The 10,154-nt window shown below is 50.1% G+C and overlaps 1 protein-coding gene across 2 annotated transcripts in view; it reads left to right on the top strand.

Annotated features, from left to right (window-relative positions):
* Window positions 1-7,120: 7,120 nt before the first annotated feature.
* The window catches only part of EPB41L3 (erythrocyte membrane protein band 4.1 like 3), a 145,338-nt gene continuing 142,304 nt past the window's right edge, over window positions 7,121-10,154 (top strand). The window contains exon 1 of one of the 2 annotated variants that reach the window (XM_037379473.1): window positions 7,121-7,307. The gene's annotated coding sequence lies outside the window, so the exon portion shown is untranslated. The remainder of the gene's footprint in view (window positions 7,308-10,154) is intronic. The other variant, XM_037379468.1, reaches the window with a different exon arrangement.

Here is a 10,154-nt window from a genome sequence, read left to right as displayed (position 1 = left end):
AAAAGCGCAGAAGGATATGTGAAACACTAGTAGCATGGCATGATCCACTGTTTGCACTGAAATAACAGGTGTGGAAGATTAATACATTCAGAGAGATCAGAACAGCTTAAAAAATTCATCAGGCTGGAAGTATTTAAGCAGCTGAAAGAGGCCTTTATACAAATTAGATGTTGCTTTACTGTTTATCCCTAAAGGAAGAAAGGTTTCATAACTTTGTGGGAGAAGCTGTGTAGCTCTGAGGCTGTAATACACATCTTTTTCAGACTGTTTTGCGAGAAGAGTTCTAATTGATAGTAGGATGGGACTCTAGCCAGCCTTATGGGAGACTGATTTAAGTGCTATAGATTATATGATGTTGCAGTCAGATAAGGCTGCTACTTGCAAGAAGCCAAAGTTCGCAGAGTTCTAGGGTCGTTTCAAGTCAAAATTGTTTTTACGAGCTGGGTAAAATCTGTTTGTTGAAATATAAATATTTTTTGTTCCAAAACACGGGAGGACCATACAGTTAGAAGCTGTGAGAGCTTTTTCCAGGCTTTTCAGAGCCGGAAAGAAACAAAGTCATTTACTCTTGGCTACCTTTCTGGGGCCACACACACACTCTGCCTGTCCGTCCGCCTGCTTGCTTTGTGCTTGTTTCCACCCACAAGCTAATGCAGAGCTTCAACCAAATCAAGGCCGTGTTTCCTGGTTTTGCAACTAATTTCCAGTGAAAACCCTCTAGCCACATGCCTGGTCTTCCAATCCAGCTTTCCTATATTGTGTGGCACCTTGGGCGGTGGCTCGTCTTGTTTCAATTATCACTGAACAGCTGAGGCTTGAATTTCTCTTTCATTTTGGTTGAAAGGAAGATGACCAGCATGCCCTTCCACTTCAGTGTGGTCTGCGATTGTCCAGACTTCACACTTGCAGGCAGCCACCAGCCCTGTCCAACAACACAGTATGCCTCTTGCATATCCAGGTCAAGCAGACCAAGGACAGATGTTTCTCTGGTTTTACTGCACTTTTGGCCTGGAGCGATGAGCCATTATAGGTCAAAATGGCCAATCTGCGACAAGTCCATCTCCTTCATCTTGACATAGTTTTCTGATTGGAAATTGTCTTATTTGTTTTAATTTGAAACATGGGACTCTACATGTTCCATCCCAAACTTTGAATAGAAATATTTTCATTTCAAGCTAAAGAATATACCTACTTTTCATCACAAACTGGGAGATCCACGTGGATTTATTTAAGTTTTCAGATTAATGCAGACATAAATTTGATGGCAACAGATGAAAAAAATAATCTTTATTTTACAAGCATAATATGGTTTTAATATGCTGGTATGTTGTTAATGATGTGTAATGTGTTTTCTTTCATCAAAGTCAGAAAATGGAATTACAGTAGAGTGTTTTGCTGTTTTCTCTTTGAGAAGTAGGAAGAGTGCTGCTCTGTGGGGTGTCTGATTTAGTCACAGAATCACAGAAGAGCTGAGGCTGGAAGGGACTTCTGGAGGTCATCTGCTCCAACCCCCACCCTCAAGGAAGGTCACCTACAGCAGGTTGCCCAGGGCCATGTCCAGGTGGCTCTTAAATATCTCCAAAGAGGGAGACTCCACAACCTCCCTGGGCAACCTGTGGCAGTGTTTGATTACCATCACTGTAAAAAGTCGGGGGGGTTGCATTCAGATGGAATTTCTTGTGTTTCAGTTTGCGCCCATTGCCTCTTGTCCTGGCACTGGGCACCACTGAAAAGAGCCTGCTATCCCTGTGTTCCCTCCCATCAGGTATTGATATACACTGATAAGATCCCCCTGAGCCTTCTCTTCTCTGGGCTGAACAGTGCTAGCTCTCTCAGCCTTTCCTCATACCTCAGTAGTTCGGGTCCCTTAATGATCTTCAGGGTCATTAGCTGGACTCTCTCCAGTAAGTCTCATATCCCTCCTGTACTGGGGAGCCCAAAACTGGGCCCATTACTCCAGCAGTGGCTTCACCAGTGCTGAGCAGAGAGGAAGGTTCACCACCTGTGACCTACTGGCAACACTCCTAATGCAGGGTACCATTGGCCATCTTTGCTGCAAGAGCACACTGCTGGCTGACGGTCGCTGGTCGTACATCAGGATCTCCAGGTCTTTCTCTGCAGAGCTGATTTCCAGCTGATCAGCACCCAGCCTGTGCTGGTGCCTGGGGCTGGTCGTCTCCAGTTGCAGGACTTTGTATTTCTCTTTGTTGAACTACATGAGATTCTCACCTGCCCATTTCTCCAGCCTGTCGAGGTCCCTCTGGATGGCAGCACAGCCTCCTATTGTATCTGCCACTCCTCCCTGTTTTGTCTCATCTGCAAACTTGCTGAGGATGCACCCTGCCTCATCATCCAGACCATTAATGAAGACATTACACAGTATTGGCCCCAACACCGAGTCCTTGGGTACACCTCCAGTGGCTTGCCCCCAGCTGGACCTTGTGCCACTGATCGCAACTCTCTGGACCTGGTCATTCAGACAGTTTTCAGTTCACCTCACTGTCTGTCCACTTATCTAACACATACAACATCAGCTTATCTGTGAGGGTCTTACAGGAAACAAAGTCACGTGCCTTAACTAAAGTCAAGGTAAAAAACATCCACCACTCCCCCCTCATCCACCAAGCTAGTCATCTCATTGTAGAAGGCCGTCACCTCACTTAAAATGTCGAATAATGTATTTCTTGCTATGCTTTTTAGGGGTCGAGCTATGGAGGCTGCAAAAGCAGCATTTCATATGACAAGATCTTAATTCACAGTAATTTATTTCAAGTCTTTTCTGTACAATTTGATAGATATGCACTACAGATTGTTGTTATTCTGAAATTCATTGAAGTTGTTCACTAAATAAGGAGACAATCAGTAAATAAGGAAAGCTCAGGTGACATAGCAATGGCTCTGTCATTTGCAATTTTTTAACAAAAAATGACATTTTCTTATCAACAGTGAAAAATTACTCTTGTGACATAGAGAAAGAATGATGCTAAAGTAAATTCCTTTCACTGAATGAAAATATATGGTAGGAAGAATTTAAAATATTTGACAGCATGATGTGGACATGTAATTACAGTCATAGCCAGCCATAAATGATCAGTTAGATCATCCGGTCAAGTCCCCTGTCAATACTAAATTGTATTTTGCATGCATTTTGTATTGGTTTAGGCAGCCTGGGCACTTTCAGCAAATGTGATAAACATATTTTTAAATAAAAGTAATTCTGTCGTGTCTCAGAAATCTGGAGAGAGAGAGGGAAATATCACATCAAACTACTCAGTGTTGATACTTCAGGTTAGTCTTATTTCAGCTTTACAAGAAAAAGCTGTCAAGCTTTAAAGGAAGCCTCACTGCACAAAGAAATCAATGATAAAGTTCACATGGATTTCAATAAATCTGTTTCAGTTCCAAACCCATATATATGCTGGGGCAGGGACAATGCATCTTTCTGTCTTTTTGTCTGTTAAACGTCATGTGAACTGATGATAGTATAAACGTAAAGCTGTGGATAGCTCTAATCTCAGATAACAATGGTCTCTGATTCAAAAGCAATATTCAGGGACTGGCAAATCATAGCAAACACTTCCCTGATCTGGGTAACAAACCACATCGATTTAAAATGACCAGGCATGGGCAAAGCTGCTTCTGCGGTATATAATTTCAGTTACTGAAAATGGAGCATTTAAACAAGTACTCTTGGATTTTGCTGTAAGCGGGTAACTTGTCAGACCAGAAAACTTTTCAGGAACTGAGTTGCACAGCATGGGAACGAGGATCCCTGCCGAGGTGGAAGCTCTGCAGGATGCTCTTGCGGGGCAGAGGATGCCAGGAGCTGGCATTGCTACCTGGTGTATCAGTGATGGCAGGGATGCAGAGACCATTCAGAAAGGTCTTTCCACAGAGAAAATGTTGTCTGCATAGTATATTACTATAGTATTTATTACTCCTTTTACGTGACCCCAAATTTAATTGTAAATCTGCACCTCTGGCCTCATCCTCAGAGCATGGATCTCCGGAGGGCTGGGCTCCTCCTTCGGAGTCTGAAAAACAGCGACTGCCAGGCACTCCTCTCCCACCACTCAGTCTCCTGGCAGTATGTTAATAAGTAGTGGCAGATGAAGCATTATTAATTAGGTTCATTTAAAGTAAAAAACCCACCACTGCCACACAAATAATACAGAGGACCCATAAAAGTTTGGATATATGAGGCCAGCCCAAGCTAGAAAGTACCGATATGTGTGGAAATAATGATGCTCTCTGGTGTAAATGGCTCTTTAGAGTGATGCTGTAAATACTTCCCCTCATTCATCACCCTGTGCTCACAGGCTCTGCACTCTCCCGAGCCGGCACCCTGGGGCTTCCACGTTCCCATCACGGTCAGAGACAAATGTCCTTTCTGTCACAAGGTTTCAACTTTATATCACCTATTACCACAAGTTGTCATGCCGGGTTACCGTAAATCAGATTAACATTCTTGTAATGCAGCCTCTGCGATGGATCCTTAGCAGAGGAATTTCAGAGAGGGGTGCTTAGGATGGCAATTTTAGTAAGGACAGACTCCTATACAGTGTGCTAAAAGCATTAACCACAATATAAGCAAGAAAAAGCTTCAGAGCTGTTACAGCCTATTAAGCAAATACGTAACGAACGTATGTAAGCCACCTCCCGAAACACAGCTTTGGAAGTATTAGCAGAAAGTACCAGAGGAGGGTCAGCGTGATTTATTTCTGTTTTACCTGCCCCAGCACACTCTCATTTCCTGATGAACACAATGACTTGGCACAACTTGAAGCCCAGCAAGTCAGATTTCTCTCAGCAGACATCCTGATCACTCTGAAGGATATTTTAGGAACTTGCCATTAGTTCCTTTAATTAATGCCTCCCCGAAAGGGACTGGCGTAGCCTTTTCCCACATCAGCAGAACAAAATATGTTTCAGCCATTTTGTCCAATAAAGTGGGGCTGGGTGATTGCTTCTGTATCGCCTGAAACCAGTTCCCCTAAAGCCCCAGGTACCTGCTGCCGTCCATGGCAGAGCACCGGTTTCCCTGGGAGCCTTCCCACCCCTAGCACTCATTTTATAGCACTTTTTCTACACTCTCGGTTTCTTCCCAGAGGCCCCCTCAACTTTAGCAGAGGTAAGAAACCCCTTATACCCCAGGATGGGACGGGATGCACCATCAGTCCTTTCCACGATAGCCAGTGGAAATCTGCGCGGCATGACTGAAGCCACTTTCCTACCCACAGCTTGATTCCTCGCCTTGCAGCCTGTTGCAGCTGGGAAGCCTGGCCTCGCCATCCCCAGCCAGAGCCCTCTCCTTGCCGAGACAGCATCGGCTCTTGGCCGGTGGATGCTTGCCAACACATAGGCCACAGCCGGGTCCCAGGTCCCTCAGCTCGTCCTGTGCATCCTGCCATAGACCTGGGACTTCAGTTCCTATGAATGCTTTGCCAAATAGCAGAAAAATCAACTCGGAAAAATCAAATATTTTTTTTCATCTGGCTCTTTGAGTTCATCACATCTTGCCTATGATTTTGCAGAGCCGTAAAAGTCAGTAAGTGTACATAGCTGCCCAGTTAAAAAAAAAAAAAAAAAAAAAAAAAAAAAAAATGCAGGTGACCAGGAATTTGCTTGCCACACAACTCCCTTCGATAGCAGGACGTTCTTGCTGAGCCGACCTAAGCATAACTTATCGCAGAAAATTATCTCGCATGCTGAACAAAAATGTCCCCATTGGAACTTCAACCTTTGCCACTGATGACTGGCACCCCACGCCCCCCTCACAAGGAGATCTTCCCCACAGCTATCCTTTGAACTCTTCAGACTACGTGTGGTGGATTTCAGCAGCAGTTTGCACCATGGGCAAACTTCAGGCAGAGGTGGCAGCCGGCGCTGCTGGCCGAGCGCCAAGGGACGCCGGGGCCTTCCCTGCCACAGCCTTGCGCAGGGTGCTCGGGAGGGAGCCCGCCTGCTCCTGACGCTCGGCTTCGGGAGGGAGAGCGTCTTCCTCGCCGCCGGGCACAGGGCTTTGTGGGGTGTGTTACGTGCCAGTGGTGCGTAGCCAGCAGGCTCCCTCAGCCCACGGCTTCTGGCTGCCTCCCACAGGGGCTACAGCCTTGTCGTGACTTACAGACCCTGGCAGGGTAGATGTGACGGTGGCATTAATGACTTAGGCAGGACACCCAAAGCAGCTGGCCAGGGAACATTCTTCCCATCGTCTGGTAAGACATCTCACCACCACTTTGGCCAAGACAAGTCAGCGCTGGGAGGTTCTGGCTCTTTCTCGGTGTGCTTTTCCTGCAGGAAATTTCTCACTTCTCCGTGGGTCTCCCCATCAGCTCCGAACACTCCCGCCCCGGGACAGCTGTGCTCCCAGAGCTGCGACCTCACTTCTCCAGAGGTTCAGGGTGGTTGCCCCCAAACCCAAGGGGAGATTCCCACTACCTGGAAACTGCCTTTTCACACTCCCACCAGTGCAGCCGTATTCTCGTTTCCATCCCACACCTGCTATACACTGTCCTCCTCCGTGGCTAACGCGCACTTGTGCAAGGGCTCCTATAATTTAAAACAAAAAAAGCAGGAAACTTCTGCGGGCTGTTGGGGGAGGGCGGTGGGCAGGGTGGGGCGCTGGGCTGTGGCGGGCAGTGTGGCTCCGGGAGCCCTGCGGCTGCCCGCCCTGCCCTGCCCTTTAGCTGGGGCGGAGGCGCCCGTAGTTTCCCCGGGCCTGCCGGGAGCGCCCCCCCGCCGCAGCCCGCCCGGGCCCCTGCCGCCCGCTGCGGACCGCGTCCCCCTAGCGCGGACCGGGCGGCAGCGCCTGCACCGGCACCTCCCAGCGCCGGCCGCGGCAGCGGGCTCCCGTGCGGCCGGCGGCGCGGAGCGACGGCACCAAGTAACGTCACGGAACCGCTTTTGTTATTTCCCCCTTTTTATTCCCCAGAAAAAAAAAAGGGGAGGGGGGGCGTGAAGGGGGGCCGGAGGGGCCGGTGTCCCGCACCGCTCCCCCCCGGCCGCCAGCTCCGTGCGGGGGGGGCCGGGCTCCGCTGCCCACCGCCCCCGCGGGCGCTGCGGGCGGGCGTGGGCGGGGCGGGGCGGCGGCGGCGCCAATCGGGAGCGGGGGGCGGGCCGAGCCGCGCGGTGCCGAGCCGAGCCGTGCTGGCCGCCGGAGTCCGCTGGGTGCTGCAGGTGGGAGCCCGGCTCCGCGGCGGCGCGTAACTTCGGCGGGCCGGGGCTGTCCGCGCCAGCCTCCTCCGCAGGGAGCGGGAGGAGGCGCCTCCTGCGGCGGCGGCGGAAAGCACCTCCCGGGGCAGGCTCAGGTGAGAAGCCGCCGGTCCCCGCTCCCCTCGCTTTCCCGGGCCGCCCTTGCCGCCGCCCGGCCCGGCTCGGTGCAGCGCAGTGGGGCTCGGCCCGCCGGGTCGCGATGCGCCGCGGGACCGCCGAGCTGTCCTTGGCTTGAGGTCAACGGGGAGGGCCGAGGGGCGTGCGCTGCTCCGGCCGCCCCCGCGGGGCGCCGTGCCGCCGCGCTCCGCTCCGCGCCGCTGCGCGGGGCGGCCGCCGGGGGCTGCGGGTCTGCGGCGCGGGGTCGCCTCTTTGCCTTCCTCCTTTCCCCCTTCCGCCTTTTCGCTTTGGGCTGTTGGGGTGTCCCGTCCGCGCCCTCCGCCGCCCTGGGCCGTTTCGGGGTGCCCGAGGGCAGGGCTCTCCCCCTCTCCGGCGGCGGAGCGGACTTGTGGTGCGGGATGCGCGGGGCCGGGCGGTGCGGTACGGGAGTGCCGCAGGCGGGCACGGCTCTTGCGGGAGCCTGTCCCTCAGCCGCCCTTCCCGCCTCTCTCCCCTTCGCAGAGCGCGGCATCTCCCGCGGAAGATGTGCCCGGGGCCCGCAAAGTTACGGGCTTTGCGTGGTGCGCGGCGGGGGCGGCTGCGGAGGCGGGGGGTGAACGAGGGAGCCGCTGCGCTGCGCAGGCTGGAGCGCGGCCGGGGGAGCATCTGCTGGCGAGCCCAGCCGGTGCAGGTGGGGTGCTGAAGCCCCTTTTTTGTGGTGATTTAGTGTAGGCTTAGGGTCAGTCCCGGTGAAACAGCAAGGTTTTGCTGTCGGTCGGTGGGGTCAGTGCGTCTTTAGCGTTAAAAATGTTTAATGTTTCTTAGTGGTGCCCCCCCCCCCCCCCCCCCCCCCCCACTTTGTCTCTACCTTTTCGGGCTTTTAAAAAACCCCAGACCTAAAACAACTCAGCTGGCGACATTTACATTTCTGTAGTAACTGCAGTTCATTAGAAAAGAGATAGTAGCAGGAAAATGAAAAGTAGTAGTAATAGAGCCCCGGCAGTGATTGCAGATAGCGCTTAGGGATCCGTGGCCCCACGCTCCCTGCTAGCCGGGAGGGGCGCCGGGGGCGTTGGGGGGCGTGTGGGAGCGCGGGGGGCTGGGGCTGGGAGCGCAGGTTGCAGTGCAGAACTGCAAGCACTGAAACTCTGCATTTTGTGCACAGTTCAGTGCTAGGTGGCCATTTTTCTGATTTTTCCTGACAGGCTGTTGGACCCCCAAAATGCTCATGTGGGATTTGAAAAACACCCCCCACCCCCCTTTCCTAGGCCAGTTTCAATGTCAAGTGCTTGCATTTTTGGATCCTAAATTGGCGATGCTTTGTTAGGCTTTAAACCTCATTAAAATGTAGCTAACCATCTCTGAGAAGGATTCTTCACCCCCCCCACCCCCACCCCCAGTCTCTGTCTCTCTGGAGTTTGTATGCTTGTTCCCCTGTTTTTTCCAGGGAAGGATTTATTCCCTGTTACGATGACTGAAATGGTGACACGCAATTCGGTGTGCTGCCAGATGCTTACCTTGTTTCAGAGTTTGGGATAGGCTCAAGCAGTATTAAAAGCTTGCTAAGAGGATACCGTTATATGGTTTCCTCCATTTTCAGGCTATATTAGAAGCAGTCTAAAAATACTGGATCATCATTCCTCACACTGTAACTAACTACAAGACTTTCAAAGAAACATTCTTAGATATGCTTTGTGGGTTTTTTTTCCTTTTTAACCTTGGAAATCGTTAGTCCTCATACCTAATAGGGAGCTACTGTTGTATCCTTGTTCTTGTAACTTGGAGGCATTGCTATTGATTCTGAATTTAACAGTTTTCAACATCAAATTATCATTGTTACGAAGGGCTGGGTATTTTAACAAAACTTCCTGAACATATACCCCTTGATGTTCCTAGAAACCCCCCAACCTTTGCTAAGTGCCATAAACATGTGCAGTTAATGCAAATTTGTTAAGAAAATGGCCTTTTCTTTTTTTTAATTGGGACATTGCAGGAAAATAGATTATATCAGCATCTCAGTACTGCTCCTGTCCTTCCTGCAGCAGCATTTATCTCGGCATATGAAGTTTCTTTCAGAGGTAAATGTTATAGAAGTCCCTTGCTCGATTACTGGTTGCACATTACTGCCCAGAACTAGCTTAGGAAGGCACTTTACTATCTCATGCAACCTTATCTGCCATTCCACAACTTCATAACAAACCCACTGGAACATGAAATGACCTTGGAAAAGCATCTTTCAATCTGACACAAGGCATTCTCTTATGGGCAACAGCACGGCTCCATGCAGAGCTGAGTTTCTCAAATTGATCCTTCTAAACTGATTTTTTTTTTTTTTTGAAGAGGGGAGGGACATGGGTGGAATATTGAATTTGAAGGGAAAATATGTTTTTAAAAACAAACCCACTTAGCTGAAGCTGAAGCACCACTCAGCTGAAGAAGAGGTGTATTAAGAATGTACATATGATAGTGACACTTAAGTCATGGGTGAAAACAAGTCTTCCAATTTTAATCAAAGGAAACCAGCATTTCGGCTGCCAGTTCTGATTCATGAGATCTTCGAAAGCCCAAATTACTAGTGGGACTAATTAAGAGCTAGTTGGGTATCTTAAATGGTGGAAAGAAGTGATGAAGTCCTAAGTAAGTTTTACATTTAGTTGTATTGTTCTTGACATCATAATGTGATGCTTCTATGTCGAAAATATTCCAGAACCCTTTCAGTCCCTGAAATACTGCTCCTCTGTAAAGGCTGCAAGAACACTTGAGAATTAGGAGCAGCCAAGGGGAGTCTTGCAGCTGTCGAGGGAATTGGTGGAGGTGGTGCCTGGCCAGTAAGCTTAATGGGATTT

Source organism: Falco rusticolus, chromosome 3 (genome assembly GCF_015220075.1).
Source record: "Falco rusticolus isolate bFalRus1 chromosome 3, bFalRus1.pri, whole genome shotgun sequence".
Classification (NCBI taxonomy): domain Eukaryota; kingdom Metazoa; phylum Chordata; class Aves; order Falconiformes; family Falconidae; genus Falco; species Falco rusticolus.
Note: the sequence above shows the minus strand (reverse complement) of the source record. Positions and strands in the feature narration are given on the sequence as shown.